This window comes from Arachis hypogaea, chromosome 11 (genome assembly GCF_003086295.3).
Source record: "Arachis hypogaea cultivar Tifrunner chromosome 11, arahy.Tifrunner.gnm2.J5K5, whole genome shotgun sequence".
NCBI lineage: Eukaryota > Viridiplantae > Streptophyta > Magnoliopsida > Fabales > Fabaceae > Arachis > Arachis hypogaea.
Genome location: NC_092046.1, coordinates 127,961,451 through 127,972,310, shown reverse-complemented (window position 1 = coordinate 127,972,310; position 10,860 = coordinate 127,961,451).

Here is a 10,860-nt window from a genome sequence, read left to right as displayed (position 1 = left end):
TCTCTTTACTTGTCTCTTACTCTTCCATGTTCCTTAATTTACTTGCTTTTACTATTGGATTATTTTAGCATTTATTAATACAAGAATCACTTTTATTTTTAATTAATCTTTTGATTATTATTTATCATGTCTTTCTTTAAATCCCTTCCTTATGTTATGGATTTTACATTTACAATGAGCGAGTAGTTCCCTAACTTGATGGGGGAGTTGATTGAAAGGAACCCTTGAGTTGGGATGCTCAAGAGAAAGATTGTAATTGGGTTTATTGTTGGATTGCTCTCTAGTCATTAACACCAATCCTCCCAAGAGCTGATTGGAACTTGTGGATAGATACAGCACTCCAACTCGTTTGACTTTCCCTTACTTAGTAAGGGGCAACTAAACATAATAACCCCCAATTGTCAATTAATCTTGAGAGTACTCCAACAAGAATAGGGCTTCCAGCTACTCAACTCCCAATCAAGGCTTTTATTTAAATTTATATAAATTCTCTAATTTAATTTTCTGCCATTCAACTCAAACCTTTTTGAAAACATCTGATTAATAAAATAGCACACTTTTCTGCAACTCGTTGGGAGACGACCTGGGATTCATACTCCCAGTATTTTAATTTTAATTTCTGTGACACCCTTCTAAATTGATAAGCGGATTTCTGGTTGGTTGAGAACTATACTTGCAACGCATATTTTATAATCATTCTTAACTCGCCAATTTCCGCCCACAGTAGTGATTATAGCCACTATACTGATGAATGTCCGCAGCTCCAGCAGGAAGACAACACCGTGGCAGCCACTCATAACTTCTATGACCGCCCCAACCAAGGGTACAATCAAGGTGGCAATTACAACCATGGATGGCAGGACAATTCTAACAAAAATTGGAGGGACAACAACAATAACAGAGGAGGCAGAGATAATCAGAGAAATCAGAGGTGGAATAACAACAACAACAGGCAGCAGAATCAGAATCAGCCTTACAGGGTACCTCACCTGAGGCAATCCCAAGGACCATAGAATATCCAACAGCAGACCTCTCAAATTACCTATCATTCTTCTTCTGCTTATGATGACTTACTACAATCTATTGATCGGAGACAGCAGACCATGGAAAATAACATTAATGCCACTCTAAATGGTCTGACCGCTACTTTGCAGGCTCTTGTCTCCCAGATTGGATCAATGAACAACTCCAATAACCAACCTTTGAGCTCCAGTGGAATCCCCTCTCAACCATTACCCAATCCAAAGGGTGGCATCAATGCCATCACCCTGAGGTCCGGAACCACACTGCAGGAGAGGAATCAAGAGGAGCCAAACCCACCAGAACATGCCTCAGCTGAAGAGGTAGTGGAAATAGAAGATGTTGAAGAGAAAGAAGACATACAGGACATAACTAAAGAAGAAGAAGTGCGACCACAAGAGGAAGCATCAAAAGGCGCAGACACTGCAGAAGACACCACTCCCATTCCATTTCCACAACTTGCAAAGAAGCACAGGAAGCAGCTGGAACCTGATCCAAAAATGGTAGAGATATTCAAAAAGGTTGAGGTAACTGTTCCTCTATTTAATGTTATTCAACAGGTACCTAAGTATGCAAAGTTTCTAAAAGATTTATGTATACATAAAGACAAAATTAATGAATTAGAAACTATTCCTTTAAGAAGTTCCATATCTGCTTTAATGGGAGGTTTACCTGAAAAGTGTAGTGACCCAGGTCCTTGTATAGTTAATTGTACTATTGATGGTGTGATAATTTCTGATTGCATGTGTGATTTAGGAGCATGTGTGAGTATAATGCCTTTGTCTATATATGATATTTTGAGGCTCCCTCCCTTAAAAAGGTCAGCAACTCGTTTTGTGTTAGCAGATAAAAGCATTATTACAGTGGTTGGAGTTGCTGAAGATGTCTTAGTGGGCATTAAGGGACTCACGTTCCCCACTGATTTTTATATCCTGGAAATGCCCCAAAATGACTTAGACAAGCCATCATCAATCCTACTCGGAAGGCCATTCCTGAAGACCTCAAAGTTTAAATTAGATACTTTTTTAGGAACATACTCTTTTGAAATAGATGGCCGAGTAGTGATCTTCAATCTGAATGGAGCTATGAAGCATCCTCCGGAGGATCACTCTATCCTCAAGTGTGACATTATAGATGAAACCGTGGCTGAAGTTCACCAGGAGGAATATGAAGAGAAGCACACAGGACAAGGTCCAAGTGTGGGGACATTCTCAGAGGACAATGACAGTGCTTTACCACTGTTACCAGCTCCAGACAACCCAGAGCCTGAACATGATCAGAAGTTAGAATTAAAACCCCTTCCTCCACACCTCAAATATGCTTACCTTGAAGACGGGCAGAAGTTTCCGATTATCATTGCAAGGGAACTCACTTCTCAACAAGAAGAGCAGCTACTTGGTGTGCTGAGGAGGCACAAGAAGGCAATTGGGTGGAGTTTGGCAGACATAGTAGGCATAAACCCTCAAGTCTGTAAGCACAGAATATTTTTAGAAGAGGGAGCAAGACCTGTCCGTCAACCCCAGAGAAGACTGAACCCCACTATCCTAGAGGTTGTCAAAAAGGAAGTGACCAGACTACTAGAGGTAGATATCATCTATCCCATCTCAGACAGTGAATGGGTAAGCCCAGTACAAGTGGTGCCAAAGAAGTCTGGAGTCACTGCAGTGAAGAATGAGCATGGAGAGCTCCTGACAACCAGAGTTCAGAACGCCTGGAGGGTCTGCATTGACTACAGACGCCTCAACCAAGCAACCCGTAAGGATCACTATCCTCTTCCATTCATTGATCAAATGCTGGATCACCTGTCAGGTAAATCACATTATTGTTTTCTAGATGGTTAAACAGGTTATTTCCAGATTCATATAGCTCCTGAGGATCAGGAAAAGACCACTTTTACATGTCCTTTTGGGACTTATGCTTACAAGAGAATGCCATTTGGCTTGTGCAATGCACCAGCTACTTTCCAAAGGTGCATGATGAGTCTTTTCTCTGATCTTATTGAAGACTGTATGGAGGTTTTTATGGATGATTTTAGTGTATACGGCGATTCCTTTAGCCTTTGCTTAGATGGATTATCTAGAGTATTAGATAGATGTGTCAGTACAAACCTTGTATTAAATTTTGAAAAATGTCACTTTATGGTTAAACAAGGGATTGTACTAGGACATGTTGTGTCTAACACTGGCATTTCTGTAGATCCAGCAAAGGTGGATGTTATTTCTAGTTTACCTTACCCCTCTTCTGTGAGGGAGGTCCGTTCTTTCCTTGGCCATGCAGGTTTTTACAGGAGGTTCATTAAGGACTTCAGTAAGGTAGCACTTCCCTTATCCAGACTACTGCAGAAAGATATTGAGTTCGAGTTTAGTGAAAATTGCAAACAAGCGTTTGATAAGATGAAGACCGCACTGACTCAAGCTCCAATTGTGAGAGGATCAGACTGGAGCCAACCATTTGAAATAATGTGCAATGCTTCCAACCATGCAGTAGGAGTAGCACTGGCTCAGCGTGAAGGTAAGGATCCTTTTGTTATTGCTTATGCGTCTAAAACTTTGGATGCCGCTCAGTCGAATTACACTACTACTAAGAAAGAGCTTCTTGCTATTGTTTTTGCTCTGGATAAATTCCGAGCCTATTTACTTGGTGCAAAAGTAATAGTGTATTCAGACCACGCAGCTCTAAAGTATTTATTAACTAAAAAGGAGTCCAAACCATTGGATACTGCTATTACAAGAATTTGATTTGGAAATTAAGGACAGGAGTGGTAACCAGAATTTAGTGGCAGACCACTTGAGTCGCCTTGAACATATTACAGATGACTCCACTCCTATAGCTGATAATTTCCCATTTGATAACTTGCAAGCAGTATTTGAGATAGTCCCTTGGTATGCACCTGTAGCTAATTATATAGTTAGCCGCACTTTTTCTCCAAACTTTTCTAAGCATCAAAGAGACAAGCTGAAAAGCGAGTCTAAATATTATATATGGGATGACCCATATTTATGGAGATGTGACGTTGACTAGATAATTAGACGGTGTGTGCCTCAATCAGAATTCCAGTCCATCTTAGAGGCCTGTCACTCATCTGAGAGTGGAGGACATTTTGGCCCTCAAAGAAGTGCTAGAAAAATCTTAGACTGTGGATTCTGGTGGCCTACTCTTTTTAAGGACGCTGCTGAATTTTGTAAATCTTGTTTTCCATGCTAGAAATTTGGTAATATATCCAGGAAGGATGAGATGCCTCAACAGATTATGCTTTTCTGTGAAATTTTTGATGTTTGGGGCATTGACTTCATGGGTCCGTTTCCAAATTCTAATGGTTATTTCTATATATTGTTAGCTATGGATTACATTTTCAAATGGGTGGAAGCAATTCCTACCCGCAATGATGATGCTAACACTGTTGTTTCCTTTGTGAGAAACCATATTATTTGTTGCTTTGGATCACCACGAGCAATCGTGAGCGATCAAGGCACCCATTTTTGTAACAGGAGACTAACAGGACTAATGAAGAAACATGTGATAATTCATAAAGTTGCAACAGCCTACCATCCTCAGACTAATAGGCAAGCCGAGGTGTCAAATAGAGAGATAAAGCGTATCTTGCAGAAGATAGTAAAACCTCATAGAAGAGTCTGGAGCACCAGGTTACAAGATGCACTCTGGGCATACAGAACAGCATACAAAACACCCATTGGGATGAGTCCTTTTCGCTTAGTTTATGGAAAAGCTTGTCATCTCCCTGTTGAAATAGAGCACAAAGCCTTCTGGGCAGTAAAAGAATGCAACATGGGAATTGGAAAAGCCAGAGCTGAAAGGAAGTTGCAACTGCAGGAACTGGAGAGCCTTCGCCTAGAAGCTTATGAGAACTCAATATTATACAAGGAGAAGATGAAGGCTGTACATGATCAGCACATCAAGAGGAAAGAGTTCCAACCTGGGGACTTAGTTCTCCTTTATAAATCTCAACTGAGGCTCATGCCAGGCAAGTTGAGATCAAGATGGGAAGGTCCATACAGAGTAGAGAAGGCCGAACCGTACGGAGTTTATCACCTAAGCCATCCTTCAAGCTCTGAACTTATCAAAGTTAATGGACATCGTTTAAAGCTGTACCATGGCGAGAAGTTGAAGAAAAACAAGGAGCTTGAGATCTTCCTCTTGGAAGATCCCCACATAGCCGAAGACTGAGCTAGTGGAATGTCCAACTTACGGACGTTAAAGCAAAGTGCTAGGTGGGAGACAACCTACCATGGTATGATCGTTCTTTTCTTTATTTTTAGTTTTTTTATTCAATAACTCTTCTCTTCATTAGTACATTTCGTGCATCTGCATTTCCATACTTTTATTTTAATTAAAAAAAAATAAATCACGCGACGCGACCGCTTCATTGACGCGTCCGCGTCGCAGGTGTTGGGAGAGCATACTAAAATGAACAGAGAGTCACGCGAGAGCGTGGCTGGAGGCATGCCAATGACACAAATTATCCCACGCGACCGCGTCGCTGACGCGACCGCGTCATATGGGAATAATGGCTTCCCACGCGACCGCGTGACCAGGATTTCGACGTCAAAGTGGTGCACGACTGAAAGTTGTGCGAGAGTGGTGCTGGATTGGTGCTGAACGCATAATCCTTCCCACGCGGCCGCGTGATCCACGCGACCGCGTCATATCCTTCTAAAGCGCACTCATGCGATCGCATGCCCCACGCGATCGCGTCACCAAAAATTTGGCATTTATTGATTTTGAACAGAGAGTTGTGCGAGTGCGAGGCTGCCCTCGCGCCAATGGCATAAAACGGGTCATGCGACCGCGTGACCGACGCTACCGCGTCATTCAGTTTTAAGCGCAAGTCGCGCGATCGCGTGCCCCACGCGACCGCGTTGCTTGCGCCGCACAGTTTTCCTAATTTGCCAATTATCATATCTTTTTCTCCCCAAATCCTATTTTCTCTTTTCCCTCCTTATTTCTTCTCCCTCCCTTCCTCCCTTCTTCTTTCTTTCTCACTTTTTACTCTTTCTCACCCCCATTAACAAAATTTTTCTTTTCTTTTCTCTTTCCCTCCTTACTTTTCTATTATTCTTCTTATTTTTATATGTTATATTCTTTTCTTTTCTTTTTACCTTCATTATTCATATTTTCTTTTTTCTTTCTTTTTCCTTTTTACTTGGTGTTATCAATTTATGTGAGTCATTATTTATTATTATATGCTTGTGGATTGTTGTAAAATTGTTTGACAATTATATATTGCTTTTTAAGGGATTACTTTCATGTTCAAATTCTTATTTTCAAGAGCTTCTTCTACATGCATGCTATGTGTTTGTGAAAAAGCCCATATGGCATTATGAACTTCTTTACATTTTTCTACTCTAATATTCAATGCTTGCTTTTCACAAATTCCCCTTACTATTTTATTCATTGAATTTAATTGTCGATACAAACGTGATAGTTAGTTACGAGTGATAACATATTTAAATTGGACATTGAATGCTTGATCTATGCTACTCATGCCTTTGCCTGCATGCCAATAAACCTCTTGCATTTCATTGTCCTACATACACTTGCTATATTTCCATTGATGAACTTTTCACATGTAATCCGGACCATGTGTTAACGTCATTCTTCTTTATTGTGCATTGATTATCACTCACATCACCCTCTTCCTTGCTTTATCCCTTTAAATTTAATTTACTTTCTCTCCCCTTTTTCATGATGGCCACCAAGAAAGGAAAGGAGAAAGCTACCCCCAAACAACCAGCAATAAGAGGTACAAAAAGAGCATTAGTGGCAGAACCCTCTTCAACTGCGGTAAAGCCCTCAACAAAGAAGATTAGGAGGATCATAAAGGTTGATGATAAAGAAAAAGCCTTCCCAGCAAAGGACACTGCGCGATTTCCCAATCGCTACTGTGAGCAGATATTCCCCATCCTGGCTGAAAGGAGTTACAACAACGAAATACCTTCTTCTCCTCCCAAACCATATTGCTACATTTGTTGAGCCGCAAATTTCCCGAAGACAATGGTGTTTCCTACAGAGACAGCCAAGGCAGGTCAATCTTTCTTGGGTAGTCGAGTTCTACTCCAACTTCCACCTGCCAACCCTGCAGTTTGTCTTTGTCCGTTAGAAGCAAGTCCCCATTACTGAAGAAGCCATTCAAAGATCTCTAGGTCTTCCCCCTATTCCAGAAGGTTTGGACGCCTTTCAAGAAGCCGCACTCAAGCGCCAGATGTACCAATTTGACTGGGACGCCGTTCTCAGAGTTATCGCACTACCTGGCAGCAGATGGATCTACGGATACCATCGTACCCGCCCTAAGGGAATTTCGGCTTCAGTACTTACCTTGGAGGCTCGCGTATGGGCACAGATTATGTCCCATTACGTCTTTCTGAGCACTCACGAGTCCTCCTTCACTGCGGACATGGTCGTTCTACTCTGGTGCATCCTTACAGACCAACCTCTGAATCTACCAAGACATATCCGGAATGCCATGGAACACGTACAAATTACGGGTAACTTACCTTTCTCTGCCCTAGTCTCAGATCTTGTCTCAGCCGCCGGAGTCTCATACAGAGCTAGAGACACCAAAGTCATGCTTCCACGGGATGATCAGTTTGTCCCCAACGGGAAGTACCTTAGACTTCCAGCAGCCACTATCAGCCAGTCTACTGAACCAGTTGAAGACATTCCTTCTTCAACACCACAAGCACCTACAACAGCCCAATTGCTCCATCAGATACTTGAAAAGTTGGAACGGCATGAACAGAAAGCTAAGATGAGAGAGCGCCGTAACAAGCGCCGATTCACATACCTCAAGGAGCTGATCATGGGAAAATTCAAGGACTCAGACACCCCGGACTCCACTTCCTTTACCAGCACAGGGAGCCATGATGGTCCCGACTATGGAGATACTGCTACCAGCCCACCTTTGTTCCTGACAGATGGCACCGAGGACGGTGCAAAGCCTTAAGTGTAGGGAGGTCGGTCAGTACCTGACTTCTGGAGGTAATTTCTCTTCCCTAGCACCAATAAATTAGGATATTTAGTAAGATTTTTCTTTTGTAGAGTAGGATAAATTGCATAGTAATAGATTAGTTGCATGCATGTTCTGCTTGATTGAAAAGACAATAAGTTTCTTCTAAGACCCTATCTTTGGAACAAAATTTCACTAATTTTAATTAAAACTTTTATGTTAAATTTGCTTGAAGTTGTATTTGGAACATGATTTTTGAGCTAAAGAACACACAACCTGTGAGATTTGAGCCTTTATGAATGGTTACATTATTTAACCATAATTATTTTATTCTTGTGTGTTTACTTCTCTATGATTGTAATCTATATTTTGTTTCATCCTATATGTCCAATGTTTATTATATTTATATGTTTGCATATGATTGAGGCCATTACTTGTTTAGCCCACTTATCCAAATTAAGCCTACCCTTTCAATTATCTTTGTTAGCCACTTTGAGCCTTTAAATCCCATTTGTTCTATATTTTACCACATTACTAGCCTTAAGTGGAAAAACAATTATATATCCTAAATTGAATCTTTGGTTAGCTTAAGATAGAATTGTGTGTTATTTAAGTATGGAAAATTGTGGAAGCAAAAGATAATAAGAGAATGTGTTATGATAATATAATGGGAATTTGGATACCTACTCATGTGGAACTATAAGAATTAAAAAAATCTATGTGCATTGATAAGCTATCTTTATGATTATGTTTATGTTAAAAAAAAAACTCAAAAAAATAAATAAGGGGACAAAATTACCCCAATATTAAGTTAAGAATTCAAAGGTCAATGCATGTATGATAAAATTAAAATAAAAGGTTGAAACATGAGTATGGAATGTGAAAGGAAATTTCTGGGTAGCTAGGTATGAATTTTAAAAGTTATATAGAATATATATAGGTTATGTTAAAGCTTGGGTTAATTAAAGATTCAATTTATAAGCTTACTTAGCCATATATATATTCTTACCCTCACCTTGGCCCCATTACAACCTTGAAAAGACCTCATGATGTTTGCATTGGTATATTAAATGTTGTTGATTGGTTAGGAGAAGAACAAAAATTAGAGAGCATGATTAGAGAAGGATAGAGTGATGACCCTATACACTAGAGAGACTAGAGTGTACATACATCATCAGTGAGGGTTCCATGCTTGAATTTCTATGTTCCCTGCTTTCATGAGTTATCTTCTTGCATTTTTATCTGTTCTTACTGTATGAGAATTGAATTAGTGAAATTTGATTTGTAATTATTTTGAAGAACTTATTTACTTTAGATCAAGTGGACAAAAATCATATAGTTGCATTCATATATATAGGTTGCATTGCATTGCATGGGTTTTACATGTTCTTGCTCATTCATTTTATCTCCTTTAACTAAGCATGAGGACATGCTAATGTTTAAGTGTGGGGAGGTTGATAAACCACTATTTTATGGTTTATATTGTGTTTAATTATGTAGTTTTATCATGATCTTTACCCACTTATTCATTAAATAAGCATGCATTTATAATTCCTTCCTAAAGTTATTGCATGATTGAAAACTTGCTTCCTAGAGACTTTTTAATTATGTATTTTATTTCTCCTTTATTCCATTCGATGCCGTGATCTGTGTGTTAAGTGTTTCAGGCTTCATAGGGCATGAATGAGTTAGAGATTGGAAAGGAAGCTTGCAAAAAATGGAAGGAACACAAGAAATTGAGGAGATGACCAGCGAGAAGCGACGCGGTCGCATGGATGACGCGACCGCGCGGAAGAGAGTAAATTGCAATGACGTGGCCGCATGGATGACGCGGCCGCGTGAATTGGAAACTGCACTAGTGACGCGGAGGCGTGGACGACGCGTCCGCGTGACATGCGCGATCTGCATAATCTGCAGAATCGCTGGGGGCGATTTTGGGCCTTATTTTGACCCAGTTCTCAGCCCAGAAAAGCAGACTAGAGCCAGAGAACATGCAAAAACCAACAACAACATTCATTCTGCATAGTTTTTAGTTTTTAGATCTAGTTTTTCTCTCCTCTAGGTTTTCTCTCTACACATTCATAGTTTTTAGGATTTGTTATTTTCATTGTTTTTGCATTGGAATATTGAGAAGAGTTATTGCCTCATCAAGACTTCGACATTCTAGTTCGTTCTCTTTACTTGTCTCTTACTCTTCCATGTTCCTTAATTTACTTACTTTTACTATTGGATTATTTTAGCATTTATTAATACAAGAATCACTTTTATTTTTAATTAATCTTTTGATTATTATTTATCATGTCTTTCTTTAAATCCCTTCCTTATGTTATGGATTTTACATTTACAATGAGCGAGTAGTTCCCTAACTTGATGGGGAGTTGATTGAAAGGAACCCTTGAGTTAGGATGCTCAAGAGAAAGATTATAATTGGGTTTATTGTTGGATTGCTCTCTAGTCATTAACACCAATCCTCCCAAGAGCGGATTGGAACTTGTGGATAGATACAGCACTCCAACTCGTTTGACTTTCCCTTACTTAGTAAGGGGCAACTAAACATAATAACCCCCAATTGTCAATTAATCTTGAGAGTACTCCAACAAGAATAGGGCTTCCAGCTACTCAACTCCCAGTCAAGGCTTTTATTTAAATTTATATAAATTCTCTAATTTAATTTTTTGCCATTCAACTCAAACCTTTTTGAAAACATCTGATTAATAAAATAGCACACTTTTCTACAACTCGTTGGGAGACGACCTGGGATTCATACTCCCAGTATTTTAATTTTAATTTCTGTGACACCCTTCTAAATTGATAAGCAGATTTCTGGTTGGTTGAGAACTATACTTGCAACACATATTTTATAATCATTCTTAACT